The following is a 27500-nucleotide window of genomic DNA, read 5'->3' as shown; positions in this document are numbered from 1 at the left end:
GCACATATTTATCTCCCTAAATTTTATTAACTTCTTTCCCTCCTTCACTGGCATAGCTGACTGTCCCTCCAAGTGATTTTGGGGGAAGCCTCTATAGATTTTATCAATTTTTTCACTAAAGAATATAGCAAAACTCTCTGCACAAACATTGTCAGGCAAGACATATTTTTTCTTTAATCCCATCAAATCATCAAGGTTTTTATGAAAGTCCTTCATGTTATTAGTTTTTTTTACATTCGCCGTTGTAGAATTTTCTTTTTGTTTTTTCTAACAGGATGTTATAGTCATTTCTGGTCTTATTATATAGATTTCTGGCTTGTAAGGATTTGGCTCTTTTCCATCTACCTTCCATCTTACGTCTGTGTCTTTTTGCCTTTAATAGTTCACTATTATACCATCTAACATTTTCGCGTACCACTATTTGTTTGTTCTTTATGGGACACATGGTATCGTACATTTTTCCAAAATTTTCGTTGTATTTCTTGGTATAGCACCCAACACATTCTATGTCTACCATATGTTCACATTGTGTGTTCACACAAGACATTTGCGCTACACTAGCTTCAATAAAATTCTCAGCATCAAAATTTTCCCGTTCCCTATATGTGATCCATTTTTTCAGTACTCTGGTGCAATTTATATTAACATTAAAGGTGATGAGTTTATGTGTTTTTGAGATCTCAAAGTCTGGTTCCACTCCAAGGTTTTTTATTAGGTCTGAGTCTTTTCCACATATGACCAAGTCGAGTGTATGACCACCTACTGACGTTGATACCAAAACACTGTTTATTAAATTAAACATCTCAAATACTTCCTTGAGTTCTTTAGCCTTATTATCATTTTCATCATCTACCCAACAGTTGAAGTCTCCACCAATTAATGTATTTTTAATATCGTCCACCACACCCACAAGAATACTAAATTCTTCAATGAATTTAGTCATATTACTCGCTGGTGGTCTATATAATGATATTATATTCAATACCTTATTGTTTCTTGTCAGTTTTAAACAGATATATTCAAACGTTTCAAATACCATTTCATTCATGATAGAAACCCTAGAGAAAGTTTTCGACACAAAGACACCCACTCCTCCTCCAGTTTTGTTCTTTCTTGGTACGTGATAGAAATCATGAGTACACGGCGTCATCTCCTGAATCTTTGAGTTATCACTAATATTTCCCTGCAACCAAGTTTCCGTTAATAAGCATAAATCTAATTCCATTTCGTTTATAAGATTTCTAATCTCTAAGGTTTTATTCCCCACCGATTGAATATTTATCAGACCACACTTAACCAATGGGCTAGACTCCATGATCGGTTCTATTTTTTATCCTGGTAAGCTCCTCCTTGTATACTTTACAGTTATCATCATATGTCCTATGATTCGTATCATTGTAATTCCTCATTGTGCAGTTATGACACTTTAACGTATTTACATTACAATCCGTGGTTCGATGATCCTGGCTACACTTGGCACATACCTGAGTCTTGCTACAATTTTCAGCAGTATGACCAAATTCTTGGCATTTATAACACTGAAATACATTGTAGGAATCATAGATTTTACAGCATCCTCCAAGCGTGGTATATACTCTATCATCTCTTTTACGGAAGACTTTCCTGATAGTTGGACTACACTTTATAATGACGTGTAATTTACCGCTTTGTCTTGATTTAAACTTCCTGATCAATTTAAAGTCTTCTTCATTTTCACATATATCATTCAACCATTCATTCTTCTCCATTATACTGGCAATTATATCATCTTCATTTTCATCAATATTGCAGACCTTGATCTTCGGTTTAAGTAGATCCTTTTTATCTACTTCTACCTTAATGTCATTCTTGACCTCTTCTAAGTCATTTTTAGCCTTTTCTAACCCAGTTTTATCCGCAAAATTAACTACCAAGTGGCCTTGTTTAGAGGTTTTGACCTGTTCGACATTCGTGGTTATCTTCTTCATGATAGTTTTCTTGATATCTGAAGCCTTCTTATTTTCCTCCGTAGATTTTATAACCAAAGTATTTCTTGATTTCAACTTGCATATGTAGTCTTGGTCACATTCTCTTTTTCGTATTCCATAAGTTTCTCTTTCAGCTCGACAATTTCTTGACGCATATCCATGTATTGAGCAGTTATCATATCCACAAAACCAGACATCTGTTGTTGTACATTTACCTTCATCTCTCCTATGATGATGCTTAGTCTCGTTATGTCATCAACACATGCAGACTCAACACATTTTGGACATTTATAAATGATGTTCCTGCTTTTTAAAAGAGTACTTGAACCATCCTTTAAATTAGAGCAAGCTACTTCATCATGGTACCATCTTCGGCATTGATCGCATTGCATCCCATCATCGACATAGGACTCACAGTGCCCACACATGCCACGATTGCCTCCGTCATCACATTCTTCATAAGCTGCTGCCATTATACTTTCCTCCCTTCCTGTGAGTACCTCGTCAATTTCAGTCATAAATAGACCGAGATCATTCACGGGATTACGTCTTCCTTTTCGTTTTCTAAGGAAAGACATATTGAATCATTTTTCAATGAACTTTTCAAGTAGCCCCACCCCAACGCAAAAATGCTGGGTCAGGCCTTTCACTACAAACCTCACATACAAGGAATCCACTGATTTTTAGCACTATATTTCACTAATATCAATACTAGCAAACACCCACAAAGAGATTTTTCATAGTACAAACAACGAAATACACAATGATTCCGTTTAAAGCCAGATTCGATACAGAGCACTGAAACACACGTCCACACCCGTACGATACTGATATCGGACCGGCGGGGATTTGAACCCTCGTCCAGGATATCTGTATGCCAGTGACCATACCACTCAGCCAAGAAGAAAGGTCGTTAAGAAAATCCAGACTTTAATGTATTAATATATATGGCTTATTTGAAATATGAAAGAAACACGTTTAAATGTGGAAAAAAAAATTTATCATATATATATATATATATATATATATAGATATATATATATATATATACATACATATATATATATATATATATATATATATATATATATATATATCCTTCGGAATAGCTGGAGCCAAGAATTGGACTCCGTATTCTAGATGGGCTCTTACTTTTAATGCGTACATCTGTAGTACAGTGTCTTTATTTCTGTATTTGAATTGTCTCTTCATAAAACCCATTTATTTTGTGTGCTTTCTTGTCAGCTTTTATGCTGGACATCAAATCTTTGCTGATAATAATACCAGAATATTCCTCCTAGTTCACGCTTCCTATTTCATAACCCAACAGTGAGTAGTCTGATTTTGGGCTATTTTAAGCTGTGCATAACTTCACATTCCCCACAGTTGGAAGGTATTTGCCATTTTCTGGACCACTTTCCTAGCTTCATTAGATCCTTCATTAGATCCTCTCTCTGAGTTCGCAGCATTTATGTCTAGTTTAGTATCCTCTGTGTATTTGTAGTTTTTGTGTTTCTCTTTCAGCGTTTATGCTCTGTTTTGGTGAACTTCAAATCCTTGTTGATAATAATACCGAGATCTTCCTCCTGATCCACACTTTCCGTTTTATTACCCAGCAGCGAGTAACGAGATTGTGGGTTACTATAGCCTATGTGAATGACCTGACATTTTCCACAGGTGAAAGGCTTTTGCCATTTTCTGGATTAGTCTCCTAGCTTTATTAGATCCTCTCTTGAGGCTTTTAAGAGTTTAGTATCGTCTGCAATTTGTTTTCTCTACGCAGTTTACATTTGGCCTTTTTTCTATATATATTTTAACAGAGGAGTCCCATTTTGTATTTATGTTCCGTGTTTTGTCATATTCTATATTCTTGGTGTATTCCATCACTTTCATCCAGAGAGAGAGAGAGAGAGAAAGAGAGAGAGAGAGAGAGAGAGAGAGAGAGAGAGAGAGAGAGAGAGAGAGAGAGAGAGAGAGAGAGAGAGAGAGAGTAATAATAATAATAATAATAATAATAATAATAATAATAATAATAATAATAATAATAATAATAATAATAATAATAATAATAATAATAACCTTCATTCTAATAATGCATTGGGTTTTCTATTTACATTAGGTTAGCAACTAAGGTTAGAAAACGTACATTACAGCTTCTAAAGCAATAAAATCATAGGATACTATAACATATTACATAAAACTTGAATTAAAACTATTCTAATTTGGGTTATGAAACATTGTTCCTGGAACAATAACTGGTAAAACTACTCCAACATAAAATGTTCTTCATAAACTTATGGTATGTTTTAAAATGCAGTTAATGTCGTGAGACGTGGTTAATGTCAGATACGGTTGTTTCCTATAAAACTTATCTACGAAAATGAATTATTATTTAAAAGATGTTTTCTTAGTTTATTTGTAAAAGAACTTATGAATTCTTAGTCCTTCAATGAGCTAGGTAAACTATTCCATAACTGGACCTCTAGTATTTATTTCTCTTGATCTTATATCGGTATTGGCTCTTCTGGACACTAGATTATTTACTTGTGTTGTAGTCATCCGTCACCGAGTCAACATTACTAAAATTATGAAGCCAGTTCGGAAATACATTTTTTTAAAACTTTGAAAACAAAAACACAGGTATCAAAAGTGTACTTGTTTTTCACTTTCAACCAACCCACTTCTAATAAAATCGGAGATATATGATCATATATTTTCACTACCCATGGCCACCCGAGCCGCAAAATTTCAAGTTTTTGTATTCGTTTCATAAGGACGTTGCTTGTTGCAGGGTAAACTTAATACTAACGATTGTACTACGATTAACCAGGTTTTTGGTTCGAATGATTTTTTTTAGTCTATTGAGATAAATAAGTGTCCCCATAACTTTTCTGTGCAGTTCATCTATATGTTTTTCGACTGTCAAGTGTTTATCGAAGTGCACTCCAAGATTCTTTACGGATTCCATAGGTTCGATGATGGCCCCATTGAAATGAATTTGGATGTTATCCCCGATTTCGGATATATATTGCCTGGAGCCTAAGAATATACATTATGTTTTACTTTTATTCAATAATAAGCCGTTTATTTGGAAATACATTTTCACTCTATATAAAATCTCCTCGGCTTTGCGTTTTAAATCTCTACAATTTATCGATATACTCACCAATTATTATTTGCGTGTCATCAGCATATTGAACGATGAAACAGTCACTTAAAAAATTTCTCAGATTATTTACATAAATGTTGAATAAAATTGGTCCTAGGATTGAACCTTGAGGTACACCAAATCGTACGTTTCTGGGGGTTGAGACGACGTTTTTGAGTTTGACATTTTAGTCAATTCCGTAAATAGTCTGTGAACCAGGATGGATCAATATAAAGTGTCTGACAATTATCAAGCAAAATTTAATGGTTCACACTACCAAAAGCTTTCGATAGATCGAGAAGTAGTAAAAGGGAAATTTTATTCTCGTCTGTATTATCGTATATTTTATCCGATATCTTCAATAGTGCTGTCCGAGTTGAAAGGTTTGGTCGAAAGCCTTGTTGACTCCTAGATATAAGCTGGTTACTTTCTAAGTATTCAGTTAACTGATTTGCTACGACTTTTTCCAACATTTTAGATAAGACCGGGAGTAGAGAAATTGGCCTGTAACTAGAAATGTTGTCTTTATCCGTTTTTTAAATAAGGAACAACATGGGAAATTTTTCCACGTTTCTGGGTAAAAATTTGTTACGATAGATGTATTAATATTTATAGTAACATGAAATGAAATTTTATCCAAAGTATCAGTCAACAGGGGACGGTTTAAAATAATATAAGTGATTGTTTGCGAATGTATTCAGTTCGTCGGTGTGTGCTCTTGTATTATTTCTGGCCACCTCTTGCGTTCTTTCATACGTCTTTCTTCCTATAGGCTATTTGCAAAATACTCATTAAATATCTCTGCCTTGTCAGTTAAATCTTCTTTTTCTATTTGAGATTCTTTGAGTATTATAGGGCAGAATTGAACGCACTATTTTCCATGAAGTACCTTATTTTAAGTTAGTTCCTGTAGTGTTGTTTCATACTATTATCTATTTCAACTTTTACTTCCTTCTTTTTCTATTTAAGATTATTTCTCAATATTGTATTATTCTTCTTGATATCGTTTTGAAATTTACCTCTTACTATTTTGTTTGATGTTATTTTCTATCCAGGGTTTAGGAGGCGGGTGATTACTTTCGTTACTATTGGAGCACATTTATCAATACATTTGGTTAAAATATTCTTTAAAATTTGTACTTGAGAACTTACATTAACTGTGTTTAAAATACCATTTAAAGTGGGTGTTTCTTTCATCATCAAATTACTCTGAGAACAATTCTTGAGGCATCGGAAAGTTTTATGATTCGGCTGTTTCTTAGGCTCTTTGATAGCTTCGTGGTCTCCTACTGGGCTTGGAATAACGTCCGATTCGAGTACCATTTCTTTATAATTAGTAATAAGTAAATGAATCTATGTTGCCGAGTCTAAAGTTAATCTGATTGGTTTTGTAATGAGTTGGGTTATTTACAACTTTATTAATTTTGTTGTCTGTTTTGAGCAAGTCATTGCTAAAATCTTCAAGTATGAAAATAGGCTTGTTTCGTAAAATTACATTTTCAAAAGAATCAGAAATATAATTAAAAGATGCAGCATTGGCTTTTGGGTAACGATATATACAACCTACAATAATTTATGGTAATTTACGATGTTGTACTGATAGCCATTTAGCTTCAATGCCCTCCTGTTTTTCGATGCAATTATTTATTACATTTACCTTTAAATAATTTTTTATATATATACAAACTCCACCTCCTCAGCCACGATCAAGTTGATAAGAGGGAATATTAATATATGCATCATTCATATAAAGATATAGCCACGTCTTACTCACACATAAAATATCAAAATTGTCTTCTAATAAATGTTCAACTACATGTTTATTGGATAAGGTTGATTGTGCACTGATATATATATATATATATATATATATATATATATATATATATATATATATATATATATATATATATATATATATATATATATATATATATATATATATATAATAGGTATAAAATTACGGTTATAGGTAGACCTAAACTCTTCGGCACTATCATCTTGGCCATCTTTCAAGTTCTTTAGCAAAATATTACAAAATTTGCTCTTATGACCATATTCGTGCCAGTAATTACATTTTAGTTTATGGTCGTATCTATAATTCGACTCTCTGTGGTTAAATTCGCCGCAGTTGTAGCAGCCTCTTCCGTATGTTGGCCTATTTTCAGAAAATTTATTCCTAGGAGGATAACGATTAAAATAGTTAAAACCAGGATTAAAACTGGGTTAAAACTAGTGTTTTTTTTTCTAAGACTACGAGTCTCAACCTGATCTCTCCTGTTATTTCCAGTTCTCAATTTATATGGTATTGTATGGCTGAGATCAATTCCATATCTAAAGTTTCTATGGTTTCTTACATTGTGATTTCCATAGTTATTCTCTATTACAGACTTTTTTCCACATTGTTTTGTTTGTGTGCCTTCCATTTAGTCTCATTCCAGTTTTCTCTAACAATACTACCCTGAGATGTGGATACGATTGCATCCAATAACCTACGTAAATTATTATCATATGACAGACCATCTTTGTTATCATAGCAGTTTTCATCTGTCTCCCGTTCCAAGCGTGAGATAGTTCTGGGTCCTACTGTAAATAACACCATTGTCCTGACACCAGCCATGCAACTTGATATTAAAATCATTAATTTTGTTAGTAAGATCATCTTATTTCAAGCTTGGCACAAGCTCACATATCTCAATACTGATATCTTCTTTTTTACTTTTCCACTCTGCGACAATTTCTCCCATTCCTCTAAAACCATCTCTGATACATCATTTTCGCCAAGAATGTCCTGAGCACCACTAGCGATAATACATTCGCTTAAGGGGTGATTAAGATTTTCCTTTATCCATGACTTTATTAGAGACATATTCGCTTCAGGGAGGGTCCTAATTAAAGTGTTTTCTTTAAAGTCACTTCTTCTTACATCTTGTAAGATCGAATCTCTTATAAGCAACGTATTCTTTTCATCTAAAATAGAACCGAGTCTATCGCCATGACCATTGCTTCCTTCGACACTTTTCTGTAATGCTTCTTGCAATGTGTTGATTTTCTCATCTGCTATAAAAACTAGAGTTTTAAGTTCTTGGATTTCCGTGTCCTTTCCTCTCAGGTTGTTAATAATTACATAAAAGTTATCACTTGTTTCTGTTATGAATTTTTCAGGTTTCTTTAGTAGTTCTGTATATCTTCGGTCTTAATTTTTCCCTTCTTGATCAGGTGACACTGCCTGGTGTGCTGTTGCTGCTTCTAGTGATGATCCTTGTAAGATCGAGTAATAAAGCATCAGATTATCAGTTAGATTTTCCTTAGTCGTCCGAAGCCAACTTATTTGTAATTGACTACAGAAGTTTTGTACTCCACCTTTTGTGTAATTTCGATGTAGAACCTCCCAAGTTGGATTCCTTAAGTTAGACAGCGGTGGATGATTTTTCGACGAGGTCCAAACTACCGCTCCTTGTATTACTTGATCGTTACTTTCTTCTGTAGTTGTTGGATTGAACATTTTATATATTTGCTCCCAGTGTAATTTCTCTTAAGATTAAAGCGTGTTTTAGAGAATAAGAGTACTGAGTTTTAATCTCATTACTTCATATGAAAAACACTAATGCTATTACTGAAGTGTTAGTAGTGACGTAATCAGGTCTTGATGCGCACGTGCAAATAAAGTGAATTGTGACAAGGCAGTCTTTACTATTCTATTAAAATCTTTGAGAGTTTAATGAAGTAAGTACAAAATAAAAAGTATCTAAATTACGACACAATCATGTTCAACTACACAATCACGTTCAACTCCACTTCCACAGACACAGTTGGCACATTTTTGTGGTTCTAAAAACTGGATATTCCATACAAATTAGGAGAATAATGGGGCGTTTGTAGTCGACGTTCTGGTGTAAACAGAGAGAGAGAGAGAGAGAGAGAGAGAGAGAGAGAGAGAGAGAGAGAGAGAGAGAGAGAGCTATAGAAATGATACTGATTGTGAAGAAATGGATAGTAGAGAATAAACAGAGAGAGAGAGAGAGAGAGAGAGAGAGAGAGAGAGAGAGAGAGAGAGAGAGAGAGGTAGTTCATAGAATTATACGGATTTTAAAAAAATGATAGTGGACAGTAAGCACACAGAGAGAGAGAGAGAGAGAGAGAGAGAGAGAGAGAGAGAGAGAGAGAGAGAGAGAGAGAGAGAGAGAGAGATTCAAAGAATTACTGATTTAAAAAATTGATAGTGGTCAATAAGCAGAGAGAGAGAGAGAGAGAGAGAGAGAGAGAGAGAGAGAGAGAGAGAGAGAGAGAGAGCTAAAAAATTATACTGATTAGGAAGAAATGGTTAGTAGTGAATAAGCAGAGAGAGAGAGAGAGAGAGAGAGAGAGAGAGAGAGAGAGAGAGAGAGAGAGAGAGAGAGTTCAAAGAATTATACTGATTTAAAAAAATGATAGTGGACAATAAGCAGAGAGAGAGAGATAAAAAAAATCATACTGATTGGGAAGAAATGGATAGTAGCGAATAAGCAGAGAGAGAGAGAGAGAGAGAGAGAGAGAGAGAGAGAGAGAGAGAGAGAGAGAGAGAGAGAGAGAGAGTTCAAAGAATTATACTTTTTTATCTTTTATTATAAAAATACAATTACATTTTATCAATTTACATTATATACGTAATTATTCTTTACAAAAATACAGATATGAACTTAACATTGTTTTACAAAATAATAAATCAACTCGATATAAATTAAATCAATTAATAAATATATATGCAATAGATTTTATTGTACAAACGTTCTTAACTTATAATTATGTTACATAATTAAGTAATTATCATAAATGTACTCTTTTGTAAATATTCTATTTAATTCTTTTTTGAAAGTATTTCTTATTAAAATTTTTGTTTTTAACATTCTATTTCTTTTGAATATTATCAAATTTGGGTCATCCGTTAACAGTCCTATAGACCGTCCATACTACACTCTTGCTAAAAAAAATCCGATACCAGAACCATTGCAGTATTTTCATCCTTATTTGACAGTTTCAAAGTCTAATTTAAAAATCTTAAGAAAATTGTTTGTCTAGATCATACAACAATCTTTCAAAAGTGTCTTGAACCAGTATATTATTTGCTTCAGTGATGGACAGAAATAAATAAAATGCATGTTATTTTCTACAGCATCACAAAATAGACATTTACTCTCATTTGTTAAATTCATGATGTACAACCTGTCATTTGTATTCAGTATTTCATGAGTATACCTATAAAGTTCTTATCAATATACTTGTTGTTTACATGCTTCCAAATCATAATCCAATTGAAAAGGGGATACAGTAGTTCTATATTCGGTTTGTAATCTTTACAATTCATAAGCAACTAATAAGTTTCTTTATTTGACATATATGGATAATTTTTTAAGCGATACACTTTTCTATGAATATCATTCATCATGTTATGATATACTGGGATAAAAATAGTATAATCTTTATACTCAATTTTGGTCTCAATTAGAAAAGTTGCCCGAATTTTACAGAAAAAATAAAGCATTTCATAACCAAAACATCTATTTAAACAATTTTTCAGAGATGTAGGGAACACTATGGCTTTTGATTTGCACAAAATATTAAATATTCCAACTCCCCCTTTTAATTAAAAAACATAGATTTTCTTGCAATTGGTTCATAACTGCTATTCTACATGTATTTATACAAACATTTTTTATTTTTTTGTGCACATGTATTTGGTATTGAATAAACATGTGATATATACCATGTTTTTGCTAAAATCTTACAATTTATTACAATAGACTTTTGAAATGTTGTCAGTCTCTTATTTTGAAAAATACCAACCATCTTGGCAATCTTATCTTCCAAAGAAGACCAGTTCAACTCAACACTTTTTCTGATAATTATTAGTATGGTAAACTTCTAATACTTTACATGAATCCTGGAGAACCTGGTAGCCATTAATTGGCCATACTGTTCTGTTTTTCCAACACCCTATACCTAATATGGAAGTCTTGCCTTTATTCAAATGGCACCAGACGCTTTTTCATATTCGTTGATCACATTTATTATTATTATTATTATTATTATTATTACTATCCAAGCTACAACCCTAGTTGGAAAAGCAAGATGCTATAAGCCCAGGGGCTCCAACAGGGAAAACAACAGGGAAAAATAGCCCAGTGAGGAAAGGAAATAAGGAAATAAATAAATGAAGAGAACAAATTAACAATAAATCATTCTAAAAACAGTAACAACGTCAAAACAGACATGTCATATATAAACTATTAACAGCATCAAAAACAAATATGTCATAAATAAACTATAAAAAGACTCATGTCCGCCTGGTCAACAAAAAAGCATTTGCTCCAACTTTGAACTTTTGAAGTTCTACTGATTCAACCACCCGATTAGGAAGATCATTCCACAACTTGGTAACAGCTGGAATAAAACTTCTAGAGTACTGCGTAGTATTGAGTCTCGTGATGGAGAAGGCCTGGCTATTAGAATTAACTGCCTGCCTAGTATTACGAACAGGATAGAATTGTCCAGGGAGATCTGAATGTAAAGGATGGTCAGAGTTATGAAAAATCTTATGCAACATGCATAATGAACTAATTGAACGACGGTGCCAGAGATTAATATCTAGATCAGGAATAAGAAATTTAATAGACCGTAAGTTTCTGTCCAACAAATTAAGATGAGAATCAGCAGCTGAAGACCAAACAGGAGAACAATACTCAAAACAAGGTAGAATGAAAGAATTAAAACACTTCTTCAGAATAGATTGATCACCGAAAATCTTGAAAGACTTTCTCAATAAGCCTATTTTTTGTGCAATTGAAGAAGACAGAGACCTTATATGTTTCTCAAAAGTAAATTTACTGTCGAGAATCACACCTAAAATTTTGAAAGAGTCATACATATTTAAAGAAACATTATCAATACTGAGATCCGGATGTTGAGGAGCCACCGTCCTTGACCTACTTACAATCATACTTTGAGTTTTGTTAGGATTCAACTTCATACCCCATAATTTGCACCATGCACTAATTCTAGCTAAATCTCTATTAAGGGATTCACCAACCCTAGATCTACATTCAGGGGATGGAATTGATGGAAAGAGAGTAGCATCATCTGCATATGCAACAAGCTTGTTTTCTAGGCCAAACCACATGTCATGTGTATATAGTATGAAAAGTAATGGGCCAAGAACACTACCCTGTGGAACACCGGATATCACATTCCTATAATCACTATGGTGCCCATCAACAACAACTCTTTGAGATCTATTACTTAAAAAATCAATAATAATGCTAAGAAACAACCCACCCACTCCCAACTGTTTCAGTTTGAAAACAAGGGCCTCATGATTAACACGGTCAAAGGCAGCACTAAAATCAAGGCCAATCATACGAACTTCCCGACCACAATCAAGGGATTTCTGTACAGCATTGGAGATTGTAAGAAGGGCATCACATGCTCCAAGGCCTTTACGAAAACCAAATTGCAAACTAGGGAGTAGATGATTACCTTCAGCAAACCTATTAAGACGTTTTGCCAGAAGACGTTCAAAAACTTTAGATAATATGGGAGTTATGGAAATTGGGCGGTAATCAGTGGGACTTGAGCTACCACAAACACATTTACATAGAGGAGTAACATTACCAATTCTCCAACTAGTGCTAAAAGCTCCTCTTCTTGCTAACTTGCGCAAAATAACAGATAACTTTGGAGCTAAGAAATCTGCTGTCTTTATAAAAAACAAAGGAAAAATACCATTTGGGTCTACACCTCCATAAGCATCAAGGTCCATCAACAGAGCTTTAATCTCACGAGATCGAAAAGCTAAACTAGTTAGTTTAGCCTCAGGAAAACAGGAATGAGGAAGTTCAAGTTTTTCATTACTCTGTTTACTGTAAAAAACATCAGCCAAAAGGGTTGCCTTTTCCTTTGGACAGTGAGTGACTGAGCCATCTGGTTTAAGTAAAGGAGGAACTGTTGCATCTACACCAAAGAGTGCAGATGTATACCATTCTATATATTCTATGAGCCCTTCGTCATGAGTTACAATAATAACAGAGTCATCAGCATAAAAAAAGAAAAAAAAACAGACATTCAGTTGTTTTGGTAATTTTAAGGAAGACTCTGAAAGCTATCTCTTTATCATTCTGTAGAAATGTTCTTGGTACATAATAAATAAAATCATGGATAATGGACATCCCTGCCACACAGATTTCCTTATTAAAAAGGAATCAGAGAGGTTGCCGTTTATGCTTATAATACTTTCAGCATCTTCATTTAACATTTGTATCAACTGAATAAAACTACTGTTGAAACCAAATTTCTCTAATATTGCAAATAAGAGTTCATGATCTACACGATCAAAAGCTTTTGACCAGTCTAAGTTCATCAAAGCTGCCTCCTTGTTATTTTCATTTGTATAAACCATAATATCCCACATTAAGACATTTAAATTGATTATTGACCCACTTTTAAGACAGCTAAACTGTTCCGAAAATATTATTAAATATAATACATTTTTAAATCTTTTAGTTATTATTTTAGCTATGCCTTTAAAATCTACATTTAGCATTGTTATCGGTCTCCAATTAGTAATATGATCAAAGTCTCCTCCTTTTGGTGTGAGAGTAATTATTCCTTTATTTAGTTCTACAGCGGTCTTATTTTTAAACACAAATTTCATTAGGCTTCCAAAATCTTGCTTGACATCTTTCCAAAATGTCTTATAAAATTCTACTTGGAGACCGTCTATTCCTGGACTTTTCCCATTTTTCATTCCACGAAGGGCTGCAAATACTTCAGACTCTGTTACGTTTTGCTGTTAAGAAATCATTTTCATTTTTGTTTATAAAACTATTGATTAGATTGAGAAACATTTGTTGACTATGTTTATTGCATTTTTCTTTTTTAACAAGGTTTTCAAAATAGTCTCTTACGCACGTAATAACTGCATTGGGATTAACAATTTCTCCACCATCTTCTCTCCTAACCTTATTCAGAAAGGTTTTAATATTTTTTTTCCTTCCCTAGCAGTTAGGCTGACACTTGTTCTCCTTTTAATTTGTCATCAACTTTAGCTCTTATTTTTATCCTTTCACATATTTCCTCTTTAATACTATTTATTCTCAATTTTAATGAATTCACTTATGACATTTTCTCAGCATTTAAGGTCGATCTCCCAATCTGCTCTTTTAACTGAAAATTCAGTAAATTAAGTAGTCCATGTCTCTCCCGATTAATTTGCTTTGAACAACTTACAAAAACAAATATAATTGTTCTTTTGCAAAGTCCCACCAGCATTTAATATTTTCTAATTTTCCTTTCTTATTTCTAAACTCAGTCCAAGCCGTCATGAAATTTTCCTTCACTAAATCGTTATTCAAAATATTACAATTCACTTTCCAATACCTTTTACGTAATGACATAACATTTTCCAATTCTATTGTTAGTTTGATTATAGAATGGTCAGGCCAGCTTACAGGTATATTTCGAATATCACTTACATGATTTGGCAAATCTTTTACATAAAACCTATCTATCCTTGAGCCATAGTGTTCCCTAATATATGTATATTCTACATGGTGGTTAAGGAGAAACCAAGCGTCTTTCAATTTCAATTTTTTTTTAAGGCACACAAGAGGTTTAGATTAAAGGTAACTACCTGAATTTGAACAATCCCTCATACTAGTAATGGAGTTCCAATCTCCTCCCAATACAATGTTACTCATATTATTTCGCAAGAAATATATAATACATCTACAAAAGAGCTGTTCTCTTTCTTTCTTTTTGCTACTTCCGGCAGGAGCGTAAAATTTAGTAACTGAATGTGAACATTTTAACAAACATATTTAACACTCACTAAATGGCCATTTATATCATTTTCTACATTCAGGACATCTACAGTTAATGATTTTCATATAAAGGTAGCAAGTCTCCCTTTAAGGTATTGTGTATAGTTTATCAGTACCTTACAAAATTTTTCCATGTACTCTAGTTTCTCTTCAGTTTTTATATTGTGTTCTTGAATGAACATTATATCTAGATTGTATAAAAACATTAAATTTATTAATTTGATTTGCTTATTTACACAATTAGGCTAAGTCCATTGGCATTAACTGTTGCTATATTTAACGTGGATGAAATGAATGTTATCATTACTTATTAGGGTCAAACAAGCAACAACATATAATGACTTCAGTCATTCACAAAATTACTAATTACCAGATTCGTTAAGAGAACTCAAGACCTTTTCTCTACATTAGGAATTCATTGCGTTGTGTTACAAAGATAAATGGTCATACTATATTCTATTGAGCTTTTGCCCCAATTATTACTTACTTGGTTTCATATGAAGTTCTTACCGAGTTCGGATTACAATAGGCACGGGTAATTTGATTCTACCCAGTCACGGAATCCCACGCACAGATATGCATATCCCTAGCGAATTATCCCATCTAAGGTAACTAAATATTATATGATACTCATCCAAACTTTGGTTGATTAATTCATCCACTTCATTAAATGCTGGGAAGGAACGGCTTCGTTAATCAAATGAAATTCTCATCATCCTGATTAAGTTCTCCAAAAACCACACTACATACGTTGAGAAGTGACAGGCAGCAACTGTCCCGACTTACCTCTGCTGCCTCTGTCGTAAAAATAATGCGTTCGCTCTCTCTCCCAAAGTCACGACTTCCGCTTCGTTCGCTCACGACAAAAGAAACAACAAAACGAACGAAACCAACTATTCAACACAAACCGAACGAAACAATCAAACAACTTACATCGCATTGTTAACCACTTATACAACTATTCACAAGACAATATTCCTTGGTAACAATGCTTGTTACAATTAAATATAAACAAAACCTTCATTTGTACAGAAACCTGCACATTTCCACTTAACCCAATGTAATATAAAAGAATATTTTCCATATACAATATGAACATAGATATTCAGTAACAATTGATTTCCCATGTCGTTATTGTAAGTAACGACATATTCCACGCCACAAAAAGTTATAATATACAAGTATTTACAACAGTCCCTTTTGAATCAAATCTTTTCTAGTTTCTGCAGCCACCCGAGCAGCCTTCCTGGATGGTTGGGTACTCACTTCAGGAATTTTGGCAGGATCAGGAGTCTCAACTTCTTGCCATAACTCTAACGGGTACAACTTCACAATGGGACGCATGATCTGGCCATGGGAGGTTTTGAGGGTAGCTACCCTAACTACATTGTCAGACCCCACATGCACCTGAATCACCTGACCAAACTTGCATTTGTTTCTTGGCCCTTCATCATGTACGAGGACGACATCTCCTATTTTGGGCCAAGAATTATGTTGGACTCCAATTCGATGAGTCTCTCTTAACGAAATCAAATATTCATGTTCCCATCTTTTCCATAGCTGATCACACAATTTGGATATGTAAAGGAATCTCCTTTCTACATTTTCAGTTTTACTATACAATGGGTCTTCAGATACCTCATCCCAATTAATAGTTTCCTTGCGAAAGGATCTTAATTTCCTACCCAAGATCAGGTGATTGGGAGTTAAAATCTCCTTCTGATCAAGGTCCCCCGAGGTGTAGCTTAGTGGCCTGTCATTTATGATGGATTCCAATTCCACCAAAATGCAGGATAATTCATTATAACTGAGAAGAGCTCGACCAATTACCTTCTTCATACAGGTTTTCAATAGTCCGATCAATCTCTCCCAGATTGCACCAAACCAAGGTGCTCTTGGTGGTATAAATTTCCACTTACACTCTATTTTCTCCAGATGGTTTTGAAAAAGGGGGCTCTCTGCCATTGTTTTCAGATATTCAGATGCTGCTACAAAAGTAGTGGCGTTGTCACTCAACATTAGTGAAGGAAAGCCTTTACGGCTGCTAAACTTCCGGAAGGCCATGAGGAATGAGTCAGCGGACTGATTTCTGACTACTTCCAGATGTATACCCCTAGTGATCGGGCATGTGAATAGTATGACATACACCTTCTCCGGATTTTGCTTCCCTTCCTTTATCCATAACGCCCCGGTGTAATCCACCCCAGTAACGCTAAAAGGTTGTTTCCATTGCACCCGGAATTACGGCAATGGGGGCATTATATTAGTTTTATATAGTTTTCCTTGAACTTTCTTACAGATCACGCAATGATGTAACACGCTCTTGACCAGTTGTCGCAGCTGTGGTATCCAGAACTCCTGTCTTACACTAGCTACAGTAGCGTTCACCCCCATGTGCGCTTGCATCACATGATGTCGTCTTATTAACAACTCACTCAGAACACAACCCTTTGGCAGTAAAGTAGGAAATTTAACTTCTTCAGGCAGTGTTGCATGTTCCAACCTGCCTCTATATCTCATTACATTATTATCCAAAAACAAATTCAACTAGCGAATTAATGTCAATTTTGGGTTTGTTTCCTCCCTTTCCAGGGCTTTATATTCTTCTGGAAAGTACTCTCTCTGCACGAGAACAATTGTTTTGACCTTTCCTTCTTGTAACTCTTCCAGAGTCAAACTACCAGTTTTCCTGTCATTGGTTGCTAGTCTGCAATTCTTTACAAATCGCATTATCCAAGCTATGGTCTTAAAGACCTTGTCAGCTCTGCTGAATCTTTCCCAATCCAGCAGGCGTGTTGCATCTATGTCCCCTACAACATTGACCACAATGTCCTGTTCACCTTGTATATGTGTACACCCAACCCATGACCTATCAATTGGCAGAGTGTGATTTTTTAACCAAGGGGGTCCCTCCCACCAAAAGGAGTTCTTTGCTAACACCTTAGCACTCTTTCCTCGTGTCAACCAATCACTGGGGTTTTCTGACGACGGTACGTAAGACAGGACTGACCCCGGAATCAAAGAGTTAATCTCAATTACTCTGTTTCTCACAAACACAGGCAGAACATTACTGGACACAATCCAGCTAAGGGCGACTTTACTGTCTGACCAGACATATAATTTTTTAAATTCCTTCTCATCAAAGGAGTCAATAATAAATTTTGTCATTCTTGCTCCTAGCAACAATGCCATTAGTTCCAATTTCGGAATTGTCAATTCCTTAATGGGCGCCACTCGGCCCTTTGCTAAAATTATATTAGAGCTTTCACCATTTGCTCTATAGGCCACACAACCATCTGAAGTTTCACTAGCATCGCAGAATATGTGCAAGGTATCACCAGTTCCTAGGCTAGCACTCCTAGGAAAGGATATTTCAAAACACTTCTCCAAGTCCTTGCGTATTTCACTCCATTCCTCTTGTAGCGGGTTGGTGAGTTGTTCGTCCCAATCCAGATGTTCCTTCCATAATTTCTGCAAAAATATCCTTGCTTTCATAGTAACAGGGAGAAGCAATCCCAATGGATCGTATATTTGGGCAACGGTACTGAGAATCTCTCTCTTTGTTTGACTCGATCTATTAATATGAGTTGGAATGATAGTTAAAACGTCTTTAATTATATCCCAATTCAATCCCAATACTTTATGAATTTGGTTTTTTTTGGCTTCAATTTGATTAGCAGCAGCAATAGTTTGTATAGACTCGCTATTGCTAACCCACTCCTTCAAATATAAGTGAGCCTGAGCAAATATTTTGTTGGCATTAGAATATAAATCCATCAACTCAGATTCACCATTAGCCGTAAATTGCAAATTATCTACGTACAAACCTTTCTTCAGTCTTTCCACTACATCCACTGTCTTGGACCGGGGTAACCACGAGACCACAGTGGACAAGTGATGCTTGATGGTTGCATTTAGAAGAAAAAGTGAGCATGTAGCTCCAAATAATACTACTCTAAATCTGTATACTATTACTTTACTATTGGGATCTGTTGGATTTTCCAACCATAAAAAACGCGTATAATTGCGATCTTCTTCATGTAACTGTACCATTAAAAATGCCTTCTCAATATCACTAATGCAAGCAAAGATGTTAGTTCTAAATTGCAGCAGGACTCTGAGTAGATCAGCCGTTACGTGTGGTCCAGTCCATAGACAATCATTCAGGCTTAATCCATTTTTACCTTGTTTTGATGAGCAATCAAACACTATTCTTATTGGAGTAGTGGCACTGTCCTTAAGCACTCCATGATGTGCCAAGTAATGACAATCCACATCAGATTTATTATAGATTACCCTTTCAATGAATCCTCTATCTTCTTGCTCTTGCAAGATTTTCTGATAATGATCCAAGTAATCCACATCCTTCTGAAACTTGATGCTCTGCTGTCGAAGTCTACTCATGACTAAACCAAAATTTGTCTTCAATCTGAATCTATTGGTTCTCCACGGCAACGCCACAACATACTGTTTATCAATTCCAGAATAGGTTATAGTGCTCTCAAAGTCCTTTAAGACCCTCTGGTCTTGTTCTCGCAACTCACTACAATCTATTCCCAGTCTATCCAAACTCTACAATGCGTCCAGAGCAGTCTTGGGATTTTCATTATGAGTAGCTTCAATTCCTTCAGTTTGTACAGCTAGCTTCAAAATTGTCACCTGAGTTTCCCTAGTGGGGAGAGCACTACATGTGCCTGACACCACATAACCAAATATGGTCGGCAACAATATTAAATTTCTAACCCTTTTGAACCCTGGATGCAAAATATTATAAACATTATTAACCCCTACCAACAATTCAATAGTTGATTGATTCTCAACAGGCAAATCAAAATCTTTATCAGCCAAGCTGATCTTAGTTTTACATAACGACTTTAAACTTCTTTTAACGTCGAATTTCTTCGCATATTCTGGCAACTCATCCACCACTATGCAGTCCATTATTATCAACTTGCCTTTACGCGGTATGGCGACGCTTATCAACTCGTATTCATGAACAGGTTTACTCGCTAGATAACCTCTCACGGCAATCTTTTCAACTCCTTTGGACCTATATTGCAGTCTCTCTAGAGCCGATCTTTTAATAAATGTCCTCTCGGCACAAGTATCCAACAGCCCTCTAAGTCGTACCATTCGACCTTTCTTCCCTTTCAGAGGAATTGTTGCTGTTGGTAATATGGATTGCTTATCTGATTTTTTTGGTTTTTCCTGCTCATTTACTGATAGTGTTCCCACTTGTACACCACTTTGTTTATTCTTGCTTTGCTTTGTTGTTTGGTCCCTATCACATAAGATGCGATGATGTCTCAAATTACAGCCATTATTGCAATTTAATTTGTCACAATCCACACTAAAATGCTTCTTAGAAGCACACAAAAAACATAACTGCAAAGCTCTGATACGATTCAACCTTTCATCTCTGGTTGCGTAAGTTTTGCACTGAGTCCACCAATGTTCTTTATCACAAAGAGCACATCTTGTGGATTGCTGATGACTGGACTTATTCACATTTCCCTTGGTTTTTGGTCTAACAGCTTGGGATTGATTTACCATGAATGTAGATATTGACGACAGAGTTTCAGTTTTATTTACATCAGTTGAAACAAAAGTTTTTAGATTGCGAATCTCCTCTTTTAGGTATTTCCTAAAGGTGTCTAATACCAACCAACCGTCTCCACACCTACGCTTCACAGTCTCACTCACGCTTTGAGGCAATTTGGTATAGAGCAAAATAACATAAAGTTAATTTAATTCCAGCCTTTCACTTTCCAGCGATCTTATTGAGCATTCAAAATTAGCTCTGAAAGTTTGTAATGATTCTGAATTGGCAGAAGGAGACTGCATTTCTAGCAATCTTCTCACCATAACATGCTTAATTTCATCTCTTTCCATAAGTGGATAGGAGAAGAGCTACAGCTTGTGGATAATTGGCGGCCTCAAATTTAGATCCCGAGATTAATTTCGAAGCTTCTCCTGTGAGCGCACTTTGTTAATATGAAAACTTCTGAATTGGTTCCAAGTCTTTCCGCTGGTGTACTGACACTTCGTATAGTTCCCAGAAGGAATTCCATTCTAATATATCTCCAGAGTAATGCGGAAGATCCAGTTTGGGTAATCTAATACTGGCTGTGGGTAGTGGCGGTGGTTGCGTTAGAGGATTTAGTAACTTCAAATTGTTAGTAATAGAGCTATTGAGTTTGTCGATATGTGTACGGAAGTCTCTTGCATATTCAGCTTGATTTATCATTTCATCAGACATTTCTTCTTCTTTAACTAAATCCAAAATTTGTTCATCCAAAGCAAGAACTTTGTTCAAATTATCTAAAATAGAATCCCTAAGGGAAGTTATAGCATCAATATCTGTTGAATCGATCACTTCGGTCATCTTCCCAGTAAAACGTGTGATAACGGATTTATAACCGCCACGTCTACGCTTCAACAACTCCATTGTGACAAGACCAAACTCAAACAATACAAATACAATATATTCAAATTTTCAATAAATAATAAATATGCATCCAAGTTAGCAAATTTTCACAAAGGTGACTCCTCACCCAATAATTTTCACGCAAATTAAACAATGAAAAGGAGAAATTTTATTATACGTGCGTAGTGGAATGTGCAGGCCCTGTCCCATACTTAACCCAGCCGTAAATCTGAAGGGGAAGGACCACGATCCTACACACCTTCTACCACCCTTTACTTTTCATATATTTGTTTGGCTCAATGCAAATACGTTGAGCCAACGCCTTGTAGCTTTTATGATTGAAATGAATTCCATCTCTGGCTACATCACCTTCTGATAATAAAGTAGGGATCACCCTAATTCTTGTATCTCGCTTTAATTTCCTGTTTAAACAGTTTTTCCTCTTTTGATAGTTTTCGGCAGAGGTTCTAGATGGTGTTTTACGTATTTCTATTAACATAACAAAAACTTCTGAATTATTGATTGTATGTAGACTCTCTACCAATCCTAGAATATTTTTGTGAACATTATTCACCAGGTTAGGGTTATCTCCTGGTACATCTAAGTCATTGTTACCTATGAAAAAGATAGTGATACTAGGCTCATAGGTAGTAAGTTCGGTTATCAGGCCAGGTGTCATAAGGTTGGTTGTAACAGCCCCTGGTCTACCAAATTTCCTATATTCTAAGGGTTCAAATAATGGCGATCTACCACAAAAAAAAACAATTCTCCATGTGGGTGACATGAGAATGTCCCACAATAGCTACTTTACGTTTCATTATTAAATTGTTAAATGAGAGATATTCTGACAAGAGAAAATTTACATTAATTCAAAGTAAAGGAAAATAACAAAACCAAATTTAAGACTTAAGGCAAGCAGGACAAGGCCTTACTAATTTAATCAAACTTCATATTAGAAACCGTTTTAATCAAGCCTGAAATGCCTCTAACCTACAAATAGCGCGAAAAAAAACTATTTACTGTTTCTTACGACACCACACAAAGAGAAAGGGTTAACCCCGCCTGGTTATGTAAGCAGGGTACCGCATACCAATTTAACGAAACGCGCAAAAACAAAAGGATTCAACAAGGTTAGGGAGGGTAGGCATTAACAGCAAAACATCAACACAACATAGTTATTAGCAGGAAAACCCTGCGTAAATGTCCAATATAATCACCAACGGTATTAATCGTACATGTGACTAAACCAAAATATTATTATATGACCGGCGTTCAAACTTTAGAAATTATCGAAAAATCTCACAAATCCTGGTCACGGCACCAAATATCGTTACTTATTAGGGTCAAACAAGCAACATCATATAATGACTTCAGTCATTCACAAAATTACTAATTACCAGATTCGTTAAGAGAACTTAATACCCTTTCTCTACATTAGTAATTCATTGTCTTGTGTTACAAAGATAAATGGTCATACTATATTCTATTGAGCTTTTGCCCCAATTATTACTTACTTGGTTTCATATGAAGTTCTTACCGAGTTCGGATTACAATAGGCACGGGTAAACCACGATACCACATATAAATATTTGATTCTACCCAGTCACGGAATCCCACGCACAGATATGCATATCCCTAGCGAATTATCCCATCCAAGGTAACTAAATATTATATGATACTCATCCAAACTTCGGTTGATTAATTCATCCACTTCATTAAATGCTGGGAAGGAACAGCTTTGTTAATCAAATAAAATTCTCTTCATCCTGATTAAGTTCTCCAAAAACCACACTACATACATTGAGAAGTGACAGGCAGCAACTGTCCCGACTTACCTCTGCTGCCTCTGTCGTAAAAATAATGCGTTCGCTCTCTCTCCCAAAGTCACGACTTCCGCTTCGTTCGCTCACAACAAAAGAAACAACAAAATGAACGAAACCAACTATTCAACACAAACCGAACGAAACAATCAAACAACTTACATTGCATTGTTAACCACTTATACAACTATTCACAAGACAATATTCCTTGGTAACAATGCTTATTACAATTAAATATAAACAAAACCTTCATTTGTACAGAAACCTGCACATTTCCACTTAACGCAATGTAATATAAAAGAACATTTTCCATATACAATATGAACATAGATATTCAATAACAATTGATTTCCCATGTCGTTATTGTAAGTAACGACAAATGTGATAGAAATTAAAGGTAAATTCTTTTATACACTAAAATTAACATAGTTTATGTTTCTTTGAACATTTTTCTGATTCGTTATCCGATGATGAATTTCAATAACCCACATCCATGCTCTTGGTCTGCTCCTTTTTTAAAGTTATCTTCAGCTTATTGGTACCATCTTGTTCCTTATACCAGTTTCCTGTTCCTTTGTCTATAGACCTTGGGTGTTACCACGATGCTCCTCCTGTCGAATCTATTCTCTGGGACGCACGCTCGTGTCTTCTTGGTGGCTTAGTTCGTTTCCACTAACCATATCTTCATTTTCTGTCTATTCATCACTTTCCATAGGTACCTGGTGAACTTCCGCCTGGATTGTTGCAGTTTTCATGGCATTGGTTCCTATGTCCTGTGATAATCCATGTTTCTGGGTTTCGTCAATTATTTCCTCGTCACTTCCAGCCAAACATTTACCATCATCTTCATTTTCTGATCCTTTCTCGAAAGGTTCTTTCCTTAAATAGTCAAAACTTTCATTTGTTTCGACATTCTCTTCTTCCAGAACAGGCTCAGACTGAACAATAGTTTCTTTACCCAAAGTGTCATCTTTGTTAGTTACCAGTGCTGTAGTTTCACTATTCTTGTGTGTTTTTGTTATAATTGAATTCCTCTTCTGGTCATGGGCCATGTCAGGGAAATCTTCCTCTCTAAACCTAGATCGCGTACCTTCTAATGAACAATTTTTCACCTCTTGTCCAACTTCTTTGCACCTAAAACATGTTTGTTGTTGTCCATTATACAACACAGTTATTGTGTACCCCATTACTGTGATAGATGAGGGAAAGTTTTCTTTTAATCTTATTTTCCCTGTCCGTACTCCTGGCAAGTAATCTTTTAATGGCCCCTCAATATATCTGTTACCTCTTATTCCTTCTAATTTTCCATACTTTGAATATACTGAATTCGATCATTCATCTTAAAGTTCAAATGTAGCATTCCTTATAGAAACATATGTAACAGAGGAACTTGAATTAACAATTTTTATCTGTCCAGGGAACTAATTTCTTTGTCATCGAATTGTTTCATATGTCTAGAAACACTTAAGGTGTCACTTTAACGATGACTCTATTCCTATTCATCATTTGCACGCCTATTATAGTAATAGGATTCAATTTCATACACGAAATTATCATGTCACTCACAATTTCCATGGAAGAGTGAGGAGAAAACTACAACACAGGAATCCTTTCTCTTGAGTACCTTTGAACAATGCATCATTTTGCCTAATTTAGTAGAAAATTTGTTCAAAAGATGGAACCACCGTCGCTCAAAAATGCGTAAAGGTTCCCTTATTGATGGGGGTACCTTAAACACTAGCAAGCCTGTATGAAACATTGCACTATATTTTGTCTATGGAAGATAATTCTCTCACCTGTTTATATACCATGAATCACATCATGTTCATTGACCTCTCAATTCATTTCCATTCAGTGAAAAACTCAGGTTTCAAAGAAAATTGGCAAAAACTTGAGGTGTAGCTCCGTCAACAACTTGCTTGCTTCGCTCTTCTTCCATGGCCTTTATAACTAGTTTTGTGGAAAATTTATTTATTTAATTAAATGTTTGAATGGGAACTTAGTCCGGGAAAGGCTCCCTACGTCAGTTACACAAAGATCATCAGGGGAGGATAATGAGCACCTACACTCAGGGCACAAACACCCTGCTAGTAACTTTACTGACGCAGTTCCCTATCCGTCACTCTTAAATACTACAGGGGGAAATTTTACTGTTCAGAGGCCGGGGAACTCGACACATGAAAATAAAAGTAATTTACTGGCCTAATCTAGCTTTGTCAGGTCTATAGTCATCTTGCACTCTAAGGCTCTGTTTCGATTCCATCCCAGTGACCCCAGTGAGATGCTGGACAGGTATCTTACGTTAATGTAATTAGAGACAACAACAAAAATGGGAGCAGTGATGTAAAGTAAAGTTTAAAAGTTTAAAGATATGGATCTTTACCTTCGAAGCAGATATATTGATACAAAGTTCCTCGCTGAAACCACTTATAAACTTACTTAGGCTTACTCCTTTCAAATATTGGGTACTCTGTCCCGTGATTAAATATTCATAATTAGCACATTGAAATAAATGATGGAGCAAAAATACAAAGGAGGTTCGATTAACCTAATACTGATTTATTTCACAAATTTACATTGTAAGAAAACGGACATCTTAACAAACGCAAAAATGGTGTCAAAAACTAAAAAGCAATTCGAAATAATGAAAAATGGTTGGTTAGACACGTGGTCTGCAATAATTAATAACTGAAATTGGGTTGGACACGTGGCCCATGTAACCCAGAGACCTAGCTAGTCTCAAAAGCAAAAAATTATGTCGAAAAAATATATACACACAATCCCACCGCACACAGTCCGAATTATGTAATAGCCATATTGCCCTATCAAGTTAAAAGTAGTCTAAGCTAAACTAAAATAATAGGGGAATAACTAAGGGGCCACAATATGGTACCTGCAATCCTTGGAAGACTGTCCTTTGCCCGTAAAGGCTGTTGACCTGGCTGCACAAGTTGGCATTTTGCACTCTTGACTGGCTCACCCCAAGAATCTTCATTTGTGGTAGTAAGGTTTCCCAGGTTCCACTCCTTCAGTCTCCAGCTGGCAGGACTTCTCTTTGAGTCAAGTTTTGGGAGAGGGGGTGGGGGTGAGCCAGAGGTGCACGGGTTCACTGACCAGGCCGGGCAGCCGGTCGACACTACGGCGAACGAACGAATGGGCTGAGGTTAAAGTTGAGAGGGATCACCTCGCTTCACCTTTCCAGACAGGTGAGAGTCATGATGCCCACGGTTATCCAGTTGAGATGCCATATCGGGACTTTATGACAGGGCAATATATTGTTGCAAGGAGTGCATAGGAGGCAGGATTTTGTACTAAATACTCTAGAGAAATCTTGCTGTTCTAAGAGAGTTTATAATTACAACAATCCTACCTATTCTGGCTTGCTAAAAGTTAAGAGTTTAAATGATTAATTAGCAATGGGCTGGTGCGATGGGCATACATCTTAAAATTAACAAACCTTAATTGGTATTGAGAAATAAAAGATGCATTCAATTCAAAAGTATTGGAATTAAATTCAAACCTAGTCTATTATTTTATATCTACCCACGTAGTTTAAAGAAAGAACCAACATACGCCGGGATTAGGCCCCTTGCTGTGCGTATCTACGCTATGACGTCACGAGCATAGCGTGCGCTAGTCAACAGATTTAGTATATTTAAAATAGCCCTCCCAATGTTTTGACAAAGAAAACTTAATGTAGGAGAGATCTTTTAAGGGGGTAGCTACAGTATTATTAGGAGAGAGCTAAACATACCATTGAAATAAGAAGAGTGAAGAAAATTGTTCGCAAGTTTATCTACTTTTGGGCTTAAATTCTTGTGCTTGGAAATTTCATGAATTGAGGGCCGTGGACCCATTGATTTATGTTTCCTGTTTCTACTTCTTAATGCATTTGTTATTTCTCTGTTGAACCACTTAGGTTGTGGAGTTCCATTTGGTAAAATTTTTCTATGCGGTATACATTTGGCCCGTTTTTCTACATATGTTTTTACAAAAGGGTTCGATTGTGTATTTGTTCCTTGTTTTGACGTATTCTAGATTCTTTGTGTATTCCTTCACTTTTATATATATATATATATATATATATATATATATATATATATAGAGAGAGAGAGAGAGAGAGAGAGAGAGAGAGAGAGAGAGAGAGAGAGAGAGAGAGAGAGAGAGAGGAGAGAGAGAGAGAATTATACTAATTCGGAAGAAATGGATAGTAGTGAATAAGTGAGAGAGAGAGCAGAGAGGAGAGGAGAGAGAGAGAGAGAGAGAGAGAGAGAGAGAGAATTA

This window comes from Palaemon carinicauda, chromosome 1, assembly GCF_036898095.1.
Source record: "Palaemon carinicauda isolate YSFRI2023 chromosome 1, ASM3689809v2, whole genome shotgun sequence".
Classification (NCBI taxonomy): Eukaryota; Metazoa; Arthropoda; class Malacostraca; order Decapoda; family Palaemonidae; genus Palaemon; species Palaemon carinicauda.
Note: the sequence above shows the minus strand (reverse complement) of the source record.